Source organism: Cyprinus carpio, chromosome B7 (assembly GCF_018340385.1).
Source record: "Cyprinus carpio isolate SPL01 chromosome B7, ASM1834038v1, whole genome shotgun sequence".
Classification (NCBI taxonomy): domain Eukaryota; kingdom Metazoa; phylum Chordata; class Actinopteri; order Cypriniformes; family Cyprinidae; genus Cyprinus; species Cyprinus carpio.
Window position 1 is genome coordinate 2,706,816 of NC_056603.1, and position 21,796 is coordinate 2,728,611.

General features: G+C 38.8%; 1 long non-coding RNA gene across 1 annotated transcript; it reads left to right on the forward strand.

Annotated features, from left to right (window-relative positions):
• Positions 1-3,594: 3,594 nt before the first annotated feature.
• On the forward strand, positions 3,595-6,156 carry LOC109047055. The gene is made up of 4 exons (XR_006155120.1): positions 3,595-3,851; positions 4,516-4,581; positions 5,135-5,246; positions 5,785-6,156. It is a non-coding gene; the product is annotated as an uncharacterized LOC109047055 (long non-coding RNA).
• Positions 6,157-21,796: the final 15,640 nt, after the last annotated feature.

Below are 21,796 nucleotides of genomic sequence, written 5' to 3' on the forward strand. Positions count from 1 at the left end.
ATCAATAATAATAATAATTTAAAAAAAAAATCAATAAACATTACATTATTTTACAATGAACTGCTGGTGAATCTCAGTGAATGATACAATCAAACCAAACAATGTTACACAACTACAGACTGATTGTCATGCAAGATTCAAAATCCATCATGGGAGTGGATGCTCATTAATGAGCTCTTCTTTGCTGTTTTCATGTAATGTTTAATATGTCATAACTCGTTCAGGATCATAACTCACAAAGCTCATACTGCCAGACAGCAGCGGTGGAGTTCCTGTGACACAGACCACATGATTTACTTCATGCAAAACATTTGTAACATTCGTACATAACGTAATCCATTACATTACACATTTTAGGTAGTATAATCGACTACTTTTGACCTATCCCATTTATCACAATGATTTAAATAAGATAATCTTGTACCCATATTGATATAAAAAATATAAAGAGTAAGAAAATATTTCATTCCTTGTATTTAACATCATGAAGTGTATTAAACTTTATATTACTTCAAGGTTTCCCAAACTGGGTTTGTGTGAAAAGCTAATCATTAATTTTATCTTAAAAATGTCAAATTAAAATCAATCAGAATATATTTTATGTTAACCTGCCTGTCATGTGACCATAACCAATATCAGAGAACCATGAACATAAAAGTGTTGTAGGAGATGTATGTTTTAATTTTTCTGCATATTGTACTGCCTTTGTTTATGGATATATTATGATTGTTTATTGAGACATTTTTAAATTTTTGTTAAGTTGTTAAGTCACAAAACTGAAAAACAAATGCAATTTTTTTTTTTTAAATAACAAACAACGCGGTCATGGATCGAAAAATAATAAGCGTGAATCAAAAATGTAAACACATTTAAAATTATATATTGCACAAAACTGAAACATGAACTCAAAATTTTCCTAATCGCAAACAAAATCAGGTTTCCTGCTCGTATGTTATTTTTTTGTGTGCTTGTGGTCTTTTCCCCTTTGCTCTTGTTTCCCACGTTCTGCGCTTGCGTTTCTAAATGTTGCAGTTAGAGTTTCATGTAAATCAGGGCGGGCCTTCATCGTCACCATTGGGCCACAAGTTCTAGATTGACAGCTGCTCCTCTAGCCAATCAGTCCAAGGGGGAGTTGACGTCACTCCAATGCGACTCGTGGCTGCTGTGGCAGGTGTGTGAAGCTGGATAACCAGGGTCAGCAGGCAAATCCTGGACGATCTCAGGTAATTAGCCATAAATATTTTGTTAATGGGTGACAGAAACATTCCCTTTGTGTGTTATGATATTTTCTGCAAGCTCTGTGTAGTCCGATATGTAGCCCGCTAACACGTGTCTTGTTTGGTTTAGTGAGCAATACTTTATATTTTAGGCAGTAGGGCTTCACTATAAATCGCACGCGATATTTGATGCGCAGCTTGTCAGTAAAGCCGGTTCTGTAATCAGCGGTAATTCTCCATCACCTGCGCACTTTCATGGAGCAGCATTTACTACAGAGCCGTTATGCTGCTCCATGTGAAAGCGCGCAGGTGATGGAGAATTACCGCTGATTACAGAACCGGAATGCAAATACAGTATTTTATGTGTTATATTTGTGGTTGTAGCTAGAAGGAATACAGCTACAGGAAACCAACATTAAATATATTTTTTTACCAATTAGATTGTGTTTTTATTAAAGTTAACACCTACCCCAACCCCAAACCTACCCTTACAGTAATGCAGATACATTTAAAATCATTGTTTAGCACGAGAAAAAGGACGCGATATTGATGTGCGTAAACCCTGGTAGGAAATGTCAGGACGCCGCCTTCACTGACAATACGCGCATTAAATATCGCGTGCAATTTATCGTGCAGCCCTACAATGCCTAAAATATAAAGTATTGCTTACTAAACCAAACTAACAAGACACCTGTTAACGAGCTAGATATCGGCCTAGTCGGACTACACAGAGCTTGCAGAAAATATCATAACACACAAAGTGAATGTTTCTGTCACCCATGAAAAAAATATTTATGGCTAATTACCTGAGATCGTCCAGGATTTGCCTTCTGACACTGGTTATCCATTCTCACACTAGATCTTCACACTATTAATCACGGGATTGGGACGGCACAGGAAAAAATGTCAGCGGGAGTGGGCGGGACCGGGAATCGTAATAACACTTTGATCCCCAACTTTGTACACAAATATAGCCTACCTTTAAAATAAACTATAAAACTGTAGGCTTATATTTTAACTTTGAACTCAATTCTACTTCCCCTGTGTCTTTATGTTCTCCTTCTGTCTGCTTTGGTGTGGCTGGTTCAGTGAATGACCTGCGCGTGAAGGACAGATTGTTAACGGCTGGTCTATGTGGTAATACAGTAGCCTACATCGGGCAGGGCATCCAAAAGCCCAGCTATCATTCATAGACCTCAAATATAGCTTTTCATCTAAAAGATGTATGTAGTCACAACTTTACATGGCCGCTCAATCTAATGTTAACCCACAGAAATGTGCGCTATTGAAGTGTGTGCGCAAACTGAACAGCAGCGCTCTCACAGCAGGACAGATGGAGGCACCGGTGCTTTCACTGGCTCTTAAAATACTCCGTAATCTTTGGTCATACAGATAAAAGTAATAAATCTTTCGAATCCGTATATGTTCATTTGTGTGCACTCAGAATAACAAAGAAACGTTGTGTTTCTGTAAAATAATTAAAGCAAACGATGCGGTTTCTGTCGTCTCGGTCATGTGAACTTGAGCGAGAAACTTCGAAACTCTGTATGAAAAATAAATCTATAGACAGTGAAATGTCTACGCTCAAATGAAAAAATAAAAAATAAAAAAATAAATAAAATAGAAAACGTGTGTATTAGCATGGATGTTTTACATTAAATTTAATGTGTGTGCAATGCACAGTGTGCATTAAGATGGCTTTCAGTTCAATGAAATAACAAAAAAACTACATTTTGAATTTTTATTTAACTACAGTGGGCATGCTGTGATCTGTACTGTATTTTATTTTTATTTTTTTGTGACAGATTTCGGCCAAAAAGAAATACAACATAGTGGGAGGGAACGTGAGTCATTCTTCCGGGATTGAAACGGGAAGGGATTTTCCCCCAGTTTTTTTGTATGATTGGGACGGTATGGGATCTTTTTTTTCTGCGGGAGTGGGACGTGAGAGATTTGAAAATCGCATCGGAGTGACGTCAACTCCCCCTTGGACTGATGTGGCTGCTGTGGCAGGTGTGTGAAGTAGAGGGTGACACGGGAGTGGATTTTCAAATCTCTATCGTCCCACTCCCGCAAAATAAGATCCCATCCCGTCCCAATCACACAAAAAAACTGGGGGAAAATCCCTTCACGTTTTCAATCCCGGAAGAATGACTCACGTTCCCTCCCACTATGTTGTATTTATTTTTGGCGGAATCTGTCACAAAAAAATAAAATACAGTACAGATCACAGCATGCCCACTTTAGTTAAATAAAAATTCAAAATGTAGTTTTTTTTGTTATTTCATTGAACTGAAAGTCATCTTAATGCACATTGTGCATTGCACACACATTAAATTTAATGTAAAACATCCATGCTAACACACACACTCTAAAAACGGCTGGGTTATTTTTTAACCCAAAATGCTGGGCTGAGTCTGTTGGGTCATTTTGTTGGGTTATTTTATTACTTTTTTAAACACTTTTGGGTAGTTTCAATTTACCAGGTGTTGAGTTAAACCTGCTGGGTTGCAACGCTGGGTTGTTTCAGGCCAGCACTGGGTTATTTAACGCGCCTTGAAGATGTTTAAATCGCTCCCTAACTGTCATTTTGGAAGGACAACGGGCAAAGCAACTGGTTTCAACTGTTTTAAGGTAAGTTTATTTCATGTTTTCGTTAATAATTATTTTAAATTGGCAGAATTATAACTTTACTTTTGCGGCAACAATACTGTTAAACTTCTACAGGCCAACATTAGTTATGTTAAATGATGAACAGTTTACCTCAAACGGCCATTCTACGTGTACTCGCATAATCATGTTAAGGTATCTGAGACGAAAGATTAATACAGTTTTATTAAGTATCAGACAGTGACGGAACGCTGAAATATGTTAATATCTGTGAAAACAGAGGAAAAAGAGTCGTTTCTGACACTGAAAAGCGAATTTAACATTTAAGTGAGTCAAATGAGTTAAAATAAGTGAATATGACTTTCTGCTCTAATGCAAATGCCTGCAGTTGTCTATATCGACATGTAAATCATACAAATTACGTACAATGTCGTCGGACCGCAGATCTAAAAGAACCGACGATCCGGTTTAAATAAACCGGTTCTTCAATTCTCGGACAAAGTGATTCCCGGAAAAGAATCGACGTCTCAGGGCCTCGATACATTTTAAAGTGCGCGCACGCACAGCGAGTGAGTAGGCCGCGTTAGTGTGATGATTTTTGATGCCTGTGTGGTTTATAAAGTCTCTTTACATACGTAAATAAAGGTTTTTTGTAAGTCATAATTCAAAATGTTGTTTTTCTTGTCAGAAGAGAACATGGAAACATTTGTGAGAGAAAAACTCGTCGAGTGCAGTCTTATGGAGACGTCTAACGGTAAGTTCATGTTTATTATAGATTTAACATACATAATTGTTTGTCTGTGAAAATCAACTAACTCTTGCGTAACTTAAACGCACATATAATTTTTGTTTCGTGCTATAGTTAAAGCTGCACTTTGTAACTTTGTGTTCAGAATGTACATAATTTATAATGAGCGAATTCATCATATACCCATTTTTCCAGATCGTGTTTTTGACTTGTCCTTAATCACTTTGGTAACGTTGCACCTATATAACTGTTTATATATGGGCTATTTAAAAGCTGCGGAGAGTAACCCAGTACCTGCGTGACTTGTCATAGAAATTTATGTGTGCCTATGCAGTGTGATCTCACATATCTGTGTGCCAGTGACTGTGATTGTGTGTTTCGATATAGCCAGCATATTAATGTAAAACTGTGATTATACTGACTGGAACATCCTATTGATTACACAGTTTGAAAGCACACCTTTCAGCCAATCACTATAGCATATTCAGCTTCTGTAGACCTACTCATAGGTGAATCATTGCTATTAAAACAATCTGTATTTTTTTAATTTATTTTATAGGTTGGAACAAACGTGGAATTCCTTAACCGAGTCCACAAAACCCCATCCATCTGTCATGGCGATTTGAAAATGCCAGCAGATCTCTCAGGCATTGATCATAATCAATGGACAGGTAAGGACATTCTGGACAATTTTCAAAAGGAATTGCAAATTGTATATTTACATTGCATTTTCCCACATGTGGACGCATAAATTGTGACATAGTCCAAACGCAGTTGAAAAGCATTTGAATTTCAGATGCCTTACACGGAAACCTGTCAAATCCGTGTCAGGGGTGGGACTATACTATGGGGTGTGTTTTGTATTGGGAGATATTTTGTAGTTCTTTACCCCAAATCTCTCACTGTTTGTGCTCTGATGCACGTCAGCAAAACAACATTGCAGTTCTACTCTTATTTGCCTATACATCTTACCCTATATTTTATTCCTCAGGTGAAAAGCATTTGGTTAATATTTGGTTAAAAGCACAGGTTCCATGTGAGGCATTGGAGGCATTTCAAATTCAAATGCTAAAGTAATTGCGATTCCATTTTGAGTTTTGGCACGTTACATGTGCGACACAGTGAAAAAACAGACGTGGTAATTAATAACACCCGATGTTCTTATGATGAATCTATGCTAACATTAGTCTGTTTCATTCTTATTCCGAGGTCACCGTAGCCACCAGGATCCAGTCTGTATTCAGATCAGATGGTCACTGCAGTCACCCGGATTCAGCCTGTATCCAGATCAGATGGTGGATCAGCACCTAGAGATGACCTCTGCAGCCCTGAATGTCAGCGGAGACCAGGACTACTAGATGAGCCCCAGAGATAGATCCCCAGTAAAGACCTTGTCTCCAAGACAGCGGGAACCAGATGAGTCCTCTGCACAATCAAACTCTGCTGCAGCCTGTAATTGAACTGCTTGTTTCGTCTGGTCAGAGGAGAACTGGCCCCCCAACTGGGCCTGGTTTCTCCCAAGGTTTTTTCTCCATTCTGTCACTGATGGAGTTTTGGTTCCTTGCTGCTGTCGCCTCTGGCTTGCTTAGTTGGGGACACTTAATATCCAGCGATATCGTCGACTTGATTGCACAGCTGGACGATAAATCACTGAATCAATGATGAACTTTTAATTGAAAATTGAGTGTTTACTGTTGTCCTTTTGCATTATTACACACTATTTTCCTATTTAATACTGTAAAGCTGCTTTGACGCTGTATTTTTTCAATATGACAGGCTCATTACTCATAATACATGGAAAATACAGTAGCAAATGGACTTTGCTTTTCCATTTGAAATTTGGCAGTCACTGTGCATTCATGAAAACGCAAACAGTAATACAAGATTTGCAATTGTGTTTGGACTATGTCACAATTGTCACAATGTGGAAAACGCAATTGAAAATATAATTTGCAATTCCTTGTGAAAATTGTCCTTCCATAGACAGGCTCTATAGCAGAGTACACTGCTCTCAGCTGTAGATCTTCGCTTCAAAGCTTTCTAAGTGTTTGACAATAGTTAATCCAAAAATGAAAATTCTGTCATTAATTACTCACCCTGGTCTGAAAGCTCTCGGATTTCATCGAAACTATCTTAACTTGTGTTCTGTAGATAAGCACATCTACCTAGGAATCTTTATATACTTGATATAAATTTAAGGACATCTTTAAATGATTTTGCATTCTCTGTCTTTTTAAATTTTATTTGTCAATGTCATTTCACTGTGTATTTAAATAGTTAAACATGTCAAAATGTAATAGTTAAACAGCTAGACATGGGTCATTCAGAACTAATTTTCTTATTTATTGCAACTGTATTTCTGTGATTTTTGCATTTGCTGGAAACAAAAAAGAAGAAAATTGCATGTCGTTTGTCATTGGTACAAATTTTGACACATTTGTGAATGTGAGATTGCATTAAAAATATTTTTTTAGCAGTCTAAATAACCTGTATTCTTCATTATTTATTAATCCATGATTGTTTTTCTTAAGCATAGGCCAAAATTATGAGAATAACCCAGCAAGAATAACCCAGAACCACAAAAATGCAAACACACACAAATGGTAAAAATGACTATATCTTGGGTTTTCTCAACAACCCAGCCTGCTGGGTTAAAGTGTGTAACCCAGCATGCTGGGTTACTTTAACCCAGCATGTGTTCTGTCCAATATTTACCCAGCGCTGGGTTGCCAATTGGGTTATTTTTAACCCAACCATTTTTAGAGTGCACGTTTTCTATTTTATTTTATTTTTTTTTTTTTTCATTTGAGCGTAGACATTTCACTGTCTATAGATTTATTTTTCATACAGAGTTTCGAAGTTTCTCGCTCAAGTTCACATGACCGAGACGACAGAAACCGCATCGTTTGCTTTAATTATTTTACATAAGCACAACGTTTCGTTGTTATTCTGAGTGCACACAAATGAACGTATACGGATTCGAAAGATTTATTACTTTTATCTGTATGACCAAAGATTACGGAGTATTTTAAGAGCCAGTGAGAGCACTGGTGCCTCCATCTGTCCTGCTGTGAGCGCGCTGCTGTTCAGTTTGCGCACACACTTCAATAGCGCACATTTCTGTGGGTTAACATTAGATTGAGCGGCCATATAAAAGTTGTGAGTACATACATCTTTTTAGATGAAAAGCTATATTTGAGGTCTATGAATGATAGCTGGGCTTTTTGGATGCCCTGCCCGATGTAGGCTACTGTATTACCACATAGCCCAGCCGTTAACAATCTGTCCTTCACGCGCAGGTCATTCACTGAACCAGACACACCAAAGCAGACAGGAGGAGAACATAAAGACACAGGGGAAGTAGAATTGAGTTCAAAGTTAAAATATAAGCCTACAGTTTTTAGTTTATTTTAAAGGTAGGCTATATTTTGTGTACAAAGTTGGGATCAAAGTGTTATTACGATTCCCGGTCCCGCCCACCCCTCCCGCTGACATTTTTTCCTGTGCCGTCCCAATCCCGTGATTAATAGTGTGAAGATCTAGTGTGAGAATGGATAACCAGTGTCAGAAGGCAAATCCCGGACGATCTCAGGTAATTAGCCATAAATATTTTGTTAATGGGTGACAGAAACATTCACTTTGTGTGTTATGATATTTTCTGCAAGCTCTGTGTAGTCCGACTAGGCCGATATCTAGCTCGTTAACAGGTGTCTTGTTAGTTTTGGTTTAGTAAGCAATACTTTATATTTTAGGCATTGTAGGGCTGCACGATAAATTGCACGCGATATTTAATGCGCGTCTTGTCAGTGAAGGCGGTGTCCTGACATTTCCTACCAGGGTTTACGCACATCAATATCGCGTCCTTTTTTCTCGTGCTAAACAATGATTTTTAATGTATCTGCATTACTGTAAGGGTAGGTTTGGGGTTGGGGTAGGTGTTAACTTTAATAAAAAACACAATCTAATTGGTAAAAAAAAAAATATTTAATGTTGGTTTCCTGTAGCTGTATCCCCTTCTAGCTACAACCACAAATATAACACATAAAATACTGTATTTGCATTCCGGTTCTGTAATCAGCGGTAATTCTCCATCACCTGCGCGCTTTCACATGGAGCAGCATAACGGCTCTGTAGTAAATGCTGCTCCATGAAAGTGCGCAGGTGATGGAGATTTTCCGCTGATTACAGAACCGGCTTTACTGACAAGCTGCGCATCAAATATCGCGTGCGATTTATAGTGAAGCCCTACTGCCTAAAATATAAAGTATTGCTCACTAAACCAAACAAGACACGTGTTAGCGGGCTACATATCGGACTACACAGAGCTTGCAGAAAATATCATAACACACAAAGGGAATGTTTCTGTCACCCATTAACAAAATATTCATGGCTAATTACCTGAGATCGTCCAGGATTTGCCTGCTGACGTGGTTATGCAGCTTCACACACCTGCCACAGCAGCCACGAGTCGCATTGGAGTGACGTCAACTCCCCCTTGGACTGATTGGCTAGAGGAGCAGCTGTCAATCTAGAACTTGTGGCCCAATGGTGACGCTGAAGCCCACCCTGATTTACATGAAACTCTAACTGCAACATTTAGAAACGCAAGTGCAGAACGTGGAAACAAGAGCAAAGGGGAAAAGACCACAAGCACACAAAAAAATAACATATGAGCAGGAAACCTGATTTTGTTTGCGATTTTGAAAATTTTGAATTCATGTTTCAGTTTTGTGCCAATATAATTTTAAATGTGTTTACATTTTTGATTCACGCTTATTATTTTTCGATCCATGTTTGTTATTTTAAAAAAAAATTGCATTTGTTTTTCAGTTTTGTGCGTTATTATTTTACATGTGTTTTTAAATGTTTTATTTATGCTTATTATTTTTCGATCTATGACTGCAATACATTTGGCGGGATTCTGATCCCATAGAGCTTATTTTGATTAGATTCAGTTTTTGAATATTTTTGTTTGAATTTGCTTCATTTGTAATCTTACTTTATTTATGTTACCATTTGGATAAATATTCTGTTAAAAATATGTAATATGTTAAAATTGTTTACTGGCTCTTTAAGAATCACGACTGTGAAGCTTTGCGGCAGTGCGCTCTTTGGAATACAGTGGAGTTGCACAGTTTTCTTTACCGCATCCGTGATATTGAAGATTTAAGGTCATATTTTGCTTTTTTAATTTTATTTGTTTTATTGAACTGACAATCAAGATTAAAGGAAGATATTTTTATCAGAAAACGGAGTACGTGGATTGTTTTATTGGACACGGAGCGAGTGAAACCAAAACTGAAACTAAATGCGCACTCACAATTAGTAAAGAAAACTTAACTCCTGAAGGATAATGACGTGTTTGACACGAAGATATGTGGATGTTTTACGGAACAGTGGATCTTGCAGTACATGTTATGTGGAGTTTCGTTGGAAAAGGATGTTCTAGGATTACCTCGGAAGCGCGGCCTTATCTACCCGCAATCTAATGGCGCAGTTTCTGCGGAGAAGATTTCTGAGGTAAAAAAAAAAAATTAAACGTGATACTGCACAGTTCAGCAAATGATATAAGGACAATTAATCATTCGTTCTGATGCTTTAAACTAAGAATTAATGAAAATACGAAGATTAATGAGGATTGCACTAGTGCTAAAAGGTCAATAAAAATGACGGAGAAAGCAAAGGAATAAAGATTGCAAAGGCTTTTGCAGTCAAGGAAAGCTAAACTTGCTCAGCTCACAAGTAAATCTAAGGAAATTGAACAACTTATGGATGATTCTGCACATATTGACATTGTTCGAACTAAACTGGAAACTGAGTACAAACATTTGTATAAAGACTTCTGTCAGCTGAATCATGCTGTTGAGGAGTACATGTCTGATGAAGAATATGCAAAGGACCAGCATACATGGTTTGAACCAAGAGTCAGCTCATGTGAAAGATTTATTAATGCAGTCAACAGGTGGATGAAACAGGTTGCAGAAAATGCTGAGCAAGCAATACAGTGTGATCTAGAAGTGAATCCTGATGATAGCATTTCCTCTGTGTCAGTGACTTCCAGTAAGAAACATAAGAAACATGGGTCAATAGATGGCAGATCTACAGCTTCTACAACTTCTTCTGCACGAATATCTGCTGAAGCAGAAAAAGCTGCACTGCTTGTTAAACATGCTGCATTGAAGAAGAAACAAGCTATTGAACGACAAGAGGCTGAACTAAAAGCTAAAAGAGAAGAATTTGAGCTAGAAGTTCCCCTTGCATTGTCAGATGCCAAGATTAAAGTTATTAAGCAGTATGAAAGTTGTCGGTCTTCAGCAGTAAGTCACAAGGAAATGGATCTGGAAACAGGTAGCATAACATCTCGTGAAGATGTACTGAAACAGGAAAGTCTGCTTGATCATGTTTTTCAACCTCTTAGGCCACAGTCAACTAATAACTCCATCCCAAATGAGACTTCTACAGGTAGAGAGGGAAACGTAGTTGGTACATTATGTAATACTATGGAGCGACAAGCCAGCATCACTGAGTGCTTAGTGAAGCATCAAAAAATGTCCATGCTTCCTTCAGTTGACATACCTATTTTCAAAGGAGATCCTCTCGATTATAAGCTGTTCATTCGGGCCTTCGAACATGGCGTTGAAGATCGTACCGATAATGATAAAGACCGTTTGTACTTCATGGAACAGTACACGACTGGAAAGCCTAAGGAACTGGTTCGTAGCTGTCTACATATGAATCCAGCAGAAGGCTATCTTAAGGCGAAGCAGCTTCTGACAGAGCATTTTGGAAATGAGTATCAGATTGCAGACGCATACATGAACAAAGCTCTACACTGGCCCTCCATCAAACCTGAAGATGGAGAAGCACTTCACTCCTTTTCATTGTTTCTGTCAGGATGCTGCAATGCAATGTCAGATATAAGTTACATGGAAGAGATGGATAATGCAGCAAATCTGAGAGCCATTGTGGTGAAACTTCCATTCAAATTAAGAGAAAAATGGCGATCGGTGGCATGTGATATTCAAGAGAAGCGAAATGCTAGAGTGAAGTTCAAAGATTTAGTTGATTTCATTAATAAGCAGGCAAGGATTTCTCTCCATCCAGTGTTTGGAGACATAAAAGATAGTTCAACAGCTAAAGGACATGCTAAGTCACAAGCAGAAGCAAGCGCTTATAAAAAGGCTGTAACAAAAAGGGTTTTCACGACTAGTGCTGTACCAGTTGACAAAAAGGTTGAAGATGATGACAAACTTCCAGTTCAAAGATCGCAAAATAAAAATGCCAGCAACCAGAAGAAACCATGTCTTTTTTGTAAAGTACTGCAACACAATCTGGAATCCTGTAAAAGATTGAGAAGTAAGACACATCAAGAGAAAATTGACTTTTTGCGAACCAAAGGATTGTGTTTTGGCTGTTTAAAGCATGGTCACATGAGCAAACAATGCAAAGATAGAATGAGCTGCAGTGAATGTTCTTTGCCACATCCAACCATATCTGCATATGAAGTCAAAGGAAACAGCTTGTCTTCAGGAAGACAAAATGGATAGCTGTGAAAGACAGTCTGTTACAAGTGCACTAGTCTGTGCAAAAAAGGACACAAGTGGAGACGAAGATACCTGTGAGACTGAGTGTACTTTGTCAATTGTTCCTGTACAAGTTAAGACTACTAAAGGTACACATCTGGTCAAAACTTATGCCTTTCTCGACCCAGGAAGTTCAGATACTTTTTGTACAGAAGCGTTGATGTCTGAGCTGAAAGTGAATGGAAGAAAGACTGATATACTTCTAAAAACCATGGGAGATGAAAAAACAGTCAAAACTCACATAGTGTCTGGGTTGGAGATTAGTAGTCTAGATGGTGACGAGTTTGTTCCACTTCCTGACGTCTTCACACAGAAAACAATTCCAGTTCACAAGAGTAACATTCCACAGCAAAAGGATTTGGAGAGATGGCCATATCTTAAAGAGGTTTGTCTCCCTAGCATTGAAGCAAAAATTGGACTACTAATAGGAGCTAATGTGCCTGAAGTCATGGAGCCTTGGCAAGTTATTAGTAGTAAAGACAATGGACCTTTTGCTGTTAGAACCAAGTTGGGCTGGACAGTCAATGGGCCTCTCAGGAATAGTAATGATGTCACAAGAAAAGGAAGGTGTGCTCCAGTATCGGTGAATCGCATATCAGTAGCCAGATTAGAAGACTTGTGGCAAAAGCAATTAAAGCAGGATTTCCCTGAAGCAGAAAAGGATGATCAAGTGGAAATGTCCAAGGAAGACCTCCAATTTATGAAAATGATGTCTGAGTCAGCTAAGCTTGTAGATGGTCATTACAGCTTGTGCCTGCCTTTGAAGAACAAGGCTATTCAGATGCAAAATAATCGTTGGGTGGCTGAACAACGGGCTCTGAATTTGAAAAGAAAATTCATCAGAAATCCTGATTTCCACACAGAGTATACATCTTTCATGAACAGTCTCATCAAAAATGATTATGCTGTTGAGCTCACAGAAGACAACCACAAGAAAACAGATGGCAAAATATGGTACATACCTCACCATGGGGTGTACCATCCCGTCAAGCACAAACTGAGGGTTGTTTTTGACTGTGGGGCATCTTATCAAGGGATATCGTTGAACCAACAACTTTTACAAGGTCCCAACCTCACAAGTAATCTTGTTGGTGTCATTACAAGATTCAGACAAGAAAGGATCGCCTTTATGGCAGATGTGGAAGCTATGTTCCACCAGGTTCGCGTCCATGAAGAGGATTCAGATCTTCTTAGGTTCCTGTGGTGGCCTCAAGGAGATTATAATGGAGACTTGGTGGAACATAAAATGGTTGTCCACTTATTTGGCGCTACTTCTTCGCCCAGCTGCGCCAGCTTTGCTTTGAGGAAGTGTGCTGAAGATCATGGCACAGTGTTCAAACCTGATGTTGCTGATGCTGTTCTTCGAAATTTTTACGTAGATGACTGTTTAAAGTCCACAGCCACTGAGACACAAGCCATAGAGTTATATCATGGTCTGCGAGCAATATGTTCCAAAGGAGGTTTTCGCCTGGTCAAGTGGACAAGCAACAGTCGTGCTGTGCTGGCAGCTATCCCTGAGAATGAATGGGCTGATGGAGTGAAAAACTTGGATCTTGATCAGGAAACACTGCCAATGGAAAGAGCATTGGGCATCCACTGGAATCATGAGTCAGACACATTTCAATTCAAAATAGTCATTAAAGATCGTGCATTCACTCGACGAGGGCTGCTCTCAATTGTCAGCTCTATCTATGACCCATTGGGGTTTCTTGCACCTGTAGTTTTACCAGCAAAGATGATCCTGCAGGATTTATGCAGACTGAAAGTAGGATGGGATGATGATCTTCCAGAGCAAGCAAAACAAAGGTGGACAGACTGGCTCAGTGGACTTCATCAGCTTGAAGAGTTCAAGGTGAGCAGATGCATTAAACCAGCAGATTTCGGAGAAACTGTTGTGGCACAGCTTAATCACTTCGCAGATGCGAGTGAAGATGCCTATGGTACAGCAAGCTATCTTCTTCTGCGTAATCAACAGGACCAGGTGCACTGTGCACTGATGATGGGGAAGTCCAGAGTTGCCCCTTTAAAAAGGCCTACAATTCCACGAATGGAACTGACAGCTGCGACAGTTGCCACAAAAATGGATCTGATGTTAAAAGGAGAGTTACAGCTGAAACTTAAACCTTCAGTCTTCTGGACGGACAGCACAGCTGTACTTAAATATCTCAGAAATGAAAGCACAAGATTCAGAACATTTGTGGCGAACAGAGTCACAACAATTCTAAAGGGCTCAAACATCGAACAGTGGAACCATGTTGTAACTGGCTCAAATCCAGCAGATTGCGCCTCAAGAGGGCAAAAGGTCAACACTTTCATGCTAAATGCTTTTTTTCTTTTAGGCCCAAAATTTCTTTACCAATCCACAGATAAGTGGCCAAAGAGCATGGAAGAAATTTTAATATCTGCAGATGATCCAGAGATCAAGAAGTCTGTGTTGGTCAATTCAGTACAGACCCAACGTAATAACAGTTCTGTTAGACAACTGATGGATCATTTCTCCTCTTGGATAAAGCTTCGGCGCATTGTAGCATGGATTCTAAAATTTAAGACCATGCTGTTGGATCTTGTACAAAAGAGAAAGACACTTAATGCTGCAGAGACTCTAGTCAATTCAAGTAAAGGCAAGCAGATAGTGAACAAAAGGATGGAAGACATCAAAGCTAAATGGAAAGGAAGTAAGATTTCAGTTGATGATTTGGAGGAGGCTGAGCTTGAAATAGTGAAGTACTGTCAAAGAGAGAAGTTTGCTGAGGAGATATCAGCTCTGCAACGCGGGCAAGCCATAAAGAGAAACAGTTCGATTTACAGGTTAAACCCCCAGTTGCACAGTGAAGTTTTACGCGTTGGTGGAAGACTTAGCTATGCCGGAAGAAAGCAAGCGTCCTATGATTATTCCAAAGGATCTTCATGTCACCAACTTAATCCTCCAGAATATTAATGAGAAAACAGGACACAGTGGCAGAAATCACATGACTTCTACACTGCAACAGAAATACTGGATACCAGGTGCCAAATCTGCAATCAGAAAAATACTTGCACAATGTGTTATTTGTCGTCGTTTACATTCCTCAACAGGAAAGCAAATAATGGCAGACTTACCATCAGACAGGGTGTCACGAGATGATCCACCTTTTACAAGAGTAGGTGTAGATTACTTTGGACCATTCATGGTTAAATATGGAAGAAGCCTTGTCATTAAATATGGAGCTATCTTCACTTGCTTGGCAATTCGTGGAGTGCACATTGAGGTTGCTTCTTCGTTAGACACTGATTCCTGTCTAAATGCTATACGTCGATTTGTAGCCAGAAGAGGACAAGTGAAAGTTATCAGGTCAGACAATGGGACCAATTTTGTAGCTGCTGAGCGTGAATTAAGACAATCCATTGAAAAATGGAACAACGAAAAGATTCAGGACCATCTCAGCCAGCAAGGAATTAAGTGGGTTTTCAATCCTCCCACTGGGTCTCACCATGGCGGGGCATGGGAGAGATTGATACGCTCAATAAGAAAAATCCTTAATGCTACAATCAGAGAACAAGTTCTTGATGAGGAATGCCTTCAAACTGTTTTCTGTGAGGCAGAGGCTATAATTAACAGTCGTCCAATAACAGCAACATCAAGCGACGTAAACGATCTGGAAGCTTTGACTCCGAATCACTTGTTGTTACTCAAGACAAAACCATCGTTGCCTCCAGGACTGTTTGACAAAGACAACCTGTATTCTAGACGCAAATGGAAACAGGTGCAGTATGTTTCTGATTTGTTTTGGAAACGTTGGTGTCGTGAATATTTGCCACAACTGCAACAGAGACAAAAGTGGAATAACACAAGAAGAAACTTCTCTGTTGGAGACATTGTTCTGGTAGTTGATGACTCTGCCCCTAGGAATTCATGGATGTTAGCAAGAGTCATTGAAACTTTTCCTGACAAGAGGGGTCTTGTCCGACAAGTCCACATTAAGACAAAAACAAACATTTGGAAAGACCTATAACAAAACTTTACCTATTGCAGGAGGCAGAATGAGTATATAGTGAATGCAATATGTCTTTAGGAACCTAAATTTGTGTTGCTGTGGACTTTAAGAATTTACTTTGGATATTAAAATAATATGGCTCCTTCTGTATACATTTAAGTAATTGTTTCAAAGAGTTTGAGAACAATTAGGGGCCGGTAATGTAGGAGCTTATTTTGATTAGATTCAGTTTTTGAATATTTTTGTTTGAATTTGCTTCATTTGTAATCTTACTTTATTTATGTTACCATTTGGATAAATATTCTGTAAAAATAAGTAATATGTTAAAATTGTGTACTGGCTCTTTAAGAATCACGACTGTGAAGCTTTGCGGCAGTGCGCTCTTTGGAATACAGTGGAGTCTCACAGTTTTCTTTACCGCATCCGTGATATTGAAGATTTAAGATCATATTTTCCTTTTTTAATTTTATTTATTTTATTGAACTGACAATCAAGATTAAAGGAAGATATTTTTATCAGAAAACGGAGTACGTGGATTGTTTTATTGGACACGGAGCGAGTGAAACCAAAACTGAAACTAAATGCGCACTCACAAGCGTGATAAATAATTTACCAATTAATTTATCTTGACTTTGGCTGTCACATTTGGTAGACCATTTACAAGATTTAAGTCTGAAGTTATAATACAATGCATCATACTGATGTATTAATTAGGATTATAAAAGTATGCTATGCTCAGATCAGTCAGAACAGGTGACTGCTCTTTTCTGCATTCTGCAAAGAAGGAATTGCTTGCTCTTTTCCCGCAATGAAAAACTTGCTTTATTAACATAAAACAAGGAACTGCTATATATTGTTAACTGGATGAAATTTCTTAAATTTTGGACAGTGGTACAAGATGACTGACCATAGCACAGATTGCTTATATGCAGTTGTGGTAAAACTGTACAATGCGGTTCTTTTGAGTGTTCATTTTATAGAAGAAACCAGACGACTTCTGGGACAGCTGCCAATGGGCAATACAACAAGAAAAAAGAGACATCATGGCTGGGAAGAGAAGAAAAGGACTGGGCTGATCGACTACACCCCTGTAAGAGGAAATCTGACACTTCTGGGAGGGGCTACAATGGAGAAAGACTGAGAAACAATGCAGACACTAAAAATCTGCCATGAGAGGCAGAGAGGAAGATAACTGCATCCCGAGTCAAACCCTCAATGCCCCACCAGATCCTCATCACTGCGTGACAGACTGAAAGACACTGCATAAGGAGAAAGACACTAAAACAGCCAAACATGTTCAACTGACTGATGATATCAGACACTTTTATCACATACAATGATCAGATTTTGATTTGTCGTATTAATTTGCAACTTGATAATTCACTGGTCTTATAGCAGTTCTTTGTAATCTGTTTAACTAACAACACTGCTTTCTTTTAATAGGCACCAGTCCAACCCTATGAAGTAAATTAACTGTTTCCTTGACTTCTTAATCAGCTAAAACTCAGACTGGATTTAGCATAGAGAGGATTTACTGTGAAATATAGAGAGTTCATCTGATAAACAAAGATGTTCCAGGATTCCTTAAAAAAATAAAAAAATAAAATAAGGGAGTAGAGGGGCACAAAGTGTCCAAGATCAAAATATGAATGGTAAAAACAATTAACCTGGTCACTCCATCTCGGTTGATAGATATTTCTTAGGGCTGAATTTAAGTTTTAAAATTACAAACTTGTCAAATCACAAATGCTGTCATACCCAGAGACTGCGGTTACATGAGTGTTAGTGTTATTGGTCATGGATCCAAGATTATGAGGAGATCTCCAATCTTTTAGAGCAGCTCATGAGCAATAGAACAACTAGTAAAGACAAAACTAAGGTACACAGATGAATTATATCTCAGAAATTAAAATTGGTTCTTTCAATAACGGCATGCCTAGGCCTAAAAGATTATTTGGACAAAATATTAAAAATTTGGGGTTTTTAAACATGATGTGAAATTCAATCCCATTGTGATGGACATCTTCCAGATGTTTTAGTCCAACGTTTAGACACTGTCGTAAGGGGAATACCACAGTGCCTATGTTGAGTAGCTTCTGTCTTTATCAAAATGATTTTAATCGAGTAGACTTGGTGGTATTCCACCCTAACAAAATACATTCCCCATCCAGTTCACTGTCAGTGGAGGCAGTGACAAAAAGGAATGATGCTCTGGCCAGAGTTGGGTGTGTGAGAGTGTGTGAAAGTGTGTGAGTGATGGTGCACCAAGGCAGAGAAACTGCCATCAACAGCTGTTTCCAAATTTTTAAGTGGGCACACAAAGTTAGATTATGCCCAATAAAAAAATGGCTATGGATTCATTTGATTAATTATCCTGGCCTGGAATATTTTTGTGGCAGAAAGAAAAAGTGCCACACCTGCGCAGGGTAAAACATGGGAAGGCAGAGCAAAAAGGCTTGGTCTGCCCACTCCACACTTAACTTTTTTTTCCCCTTTCAGGATCTCATGAGGGACTTCATCAAAATGATTCTGTGTCAAATGTATGAAACGCATTGTGCTTGTTAACATGTTGAGAGTGGGCTGAGTGTTGCCTAGAAAAATTTATATTAATGGGTGAAAAGTCTGAATAAAAAGTAATGTTTAAGAAATTATTTGATTATAGTGAGACCTTTAAGCAACAAAGAAATAATTGAGTTCTATTTAAGTTTAGTGTATACCACCTAGACGTGGTATACAGGAGAAATATGGAAAAAAATTATAAAGGGTAGAGTTCACAGGTAGAGTTCTTCTGATATTAAGGATGGTTTACTCCACTAATCTGGACTGTCCGAGTGACAGCGAGATACATGGCTTCAATTGATTCAAGATTCTAAATTTTTATTTGTCACATACACGATTATATAGAGCATATATAACCAGCAGTAAAATGTGAGTCATGTCCGCTCCATGGACAGTGCAATTATTAAAGAATACAACACAGAGGAAAATATACATCAATATAGGTATGAAAGAATTAAATAAAAGTAAACTATAAAAATATAAGAATAAAATATATATATATTTATATTTTATATAAGATGTATACTGTATAATTAAATATAGAATATAACATAATGTGCATGAAAGTATACTGTAGTCTCAAATATTAAGATACACAGGAATGTGCAAACAGGTTGTGACACTGTCAATATGTCAATGTGAGGTAGAGAATGATGAATATCTTACTGATTAAGTGAATATTGAGTGGAGATGTTAAGAGGCTGGTTTTGAGTTTAGAAGCCTAATGGCCTGGGGGAAGAAACTCCTCCTAAGTCTCTCAGTTTTTGCCATCAGGCTAAGGAAGTGCTTACCAGATGGCAACAAAGTGAAAAGATGGTTACTGGGGTGGATGGAGTCCTTGATGATTTTAACAGCTCTGCTTTTGCAGCCTATGAGTACTCCCTTAACGTTGTTGAAAGGAGGAATATCTTGAGTTCACACCAGGTGTGCCTCTAACTCTGGCAGGGGCAGAAGAGTCCCTTAGGGGGACCAACTCGGAGATGAGCAAACTCAACTGGTGGCTTAAAAGCCCGCTGTTTGCTCCAACTGATAAAGAGCCTGCTGGAATCAAGGAAAGATTGAGGAGCAACTCAGTGTTTAGCAGAAAAATGAGAATGCGAGAGAGACTGAATAAATCTAGGGAGGGGCATTTCAAGCAAAAATACTATTCGAAAATCTCTGAATAATAATTTGATTATTATTCGAAATTCGCTCCCTTCCCCCACATGGATGCATTCATAGGCTACATATCCATAAAAGGGAAAGAGATCACGCTTTCAGTCTGTATGTTAACAAACTTGTTTAATTCATTAGGGAGTAGGCTATCTAAACTCAAGCCATATAATGTATGTATCGTGCTGAAACATTTTAAAATAATTTAACGGAATGAAGGCACTAATAAATAACAGTCTGTCAATTAACATAAACTGCTCATAAGGCAAGGACATTTTTATTTAAAAAATTAGCATTAATAGCAATTTAAAACAAAATTTAATTAATAAAGCCATGAATATGACCTCAAGTCATAATGACTTTATAGGTCTAAACGCGTTAAAGCATTGTGAACAGCCTGATTGACGGCACTTATGTAAACATTCATTTTTAACATTTGTCTTCATAACAATAACCTATCTCATATTTTTATTCAAAAACTGAGCAAAGACGGGAGTGCATTCTGTTCACAGTTTAGGTTTTTAGAGAACAAACAGATATCAAGCAGGCAAGCACACTCGAGCCGATTCTGGCGGAAATGCGGCACTGTCGGCTCAGTCTTGGCATTGATGAGAAGATAATGGGCCAGAGCCGTGCTGAAGCTTCAAAACACTTCTGGATGTCAGACGGCTTTTTCTCCATAGACCAACGCTACTTTTGCGTCATCGAAGGGTAACGCCCCTTTTTGGGGGAAAACAAACGGATTCCCCTGATACAGAACTCGCTCTAGTTTCTTGATAGCAAAACTGGCACAAACATACACACTCTCTTTGCCGGCCGAGAACCGTGAGCGGTATTTAAAGAAGCTACTGGATACGGGGTTACAGAGGTGTCCATTTGAAATGGTTGAGAACTGGATTAATGACCCCACGCAAATATGGACTATTCAGACATCTACCATTATCTTGTGGAATCACCAAGTAAGTAGCCTATTTTTTGTCATTAACAAACTCACAGTATGATAAACTAGACGATGAGGCCATGTCAAGAGGAGTCGGTGGTTTACTAGGATCATATTTCACTTGATTTAAGCTATTGACAGTTTTGTTGTCGACTAGCTATACTAGTTAGAAATACGAAACTGCTAGCAGCTACGTGAATAACGTTAGCTCTCATTAGGCACGCTACCTTGGGTGTTAACTGATTTTACGGTTGAATTAATGGCAGGCTAGGACTAAACAATGTCTGTTTGAAATTGTGTCTGACAGGCCTGTACACATCAGAAACAATGAAAAACAAAAGGTCCCTGGAGGCCCATAAGTTTTTCGTCAGTGGTTGGGTCCAGGCACTGGTTTTACACATAAAAACAGACAAGTGCTTTGTTTTTAAAAGCAGTGTTAAACCTTCTTGGAGGTTGACTAGCAAGCCCCACAACACCTGTGTAGCTGTGGAAAATAGTGGCAAAGTTAGAGCAGCTCACTGCGACTGCATGGCAGGGTAAGAGATCCATACTGTACTTGTGCTTACGTTTTTGTGGAATTGACACTGTCTTTTTTTTTTTTACCCTAAACTAGGGGAAAGCTGTTCCCATGTGGGTGCAGTTCTGTATAAATTGGAAGCCTCAGTCCGCCTGGCCATCACCACCACTGTAAGTACCAGTATAGCCTGCCAATGGAACGCTGTTTCTACAAAAAAAAGTTGAGCCATCAAAAATCCGCTCAATAGATTTTGGAGGCAGAGGCAGGAGAGTCATAGGTAAGGTCAAAAGACCCATCCCCAAAGCCTCAGCAAGCCAACAAGCACAATTTTTACAAATGCTACACGAGACAGGTGAATGTCCTGTGGTGCTGAGTACTTTCAGTAAATATGCAGGCTCCACACCACACCACTCCTCGTGGTTTGAAACACTAACCTTTACCAGGGAAGAGGCAGACAGAGTGGAGGCAGAGACTGTAATGCAGGCAGCCTGTAAGG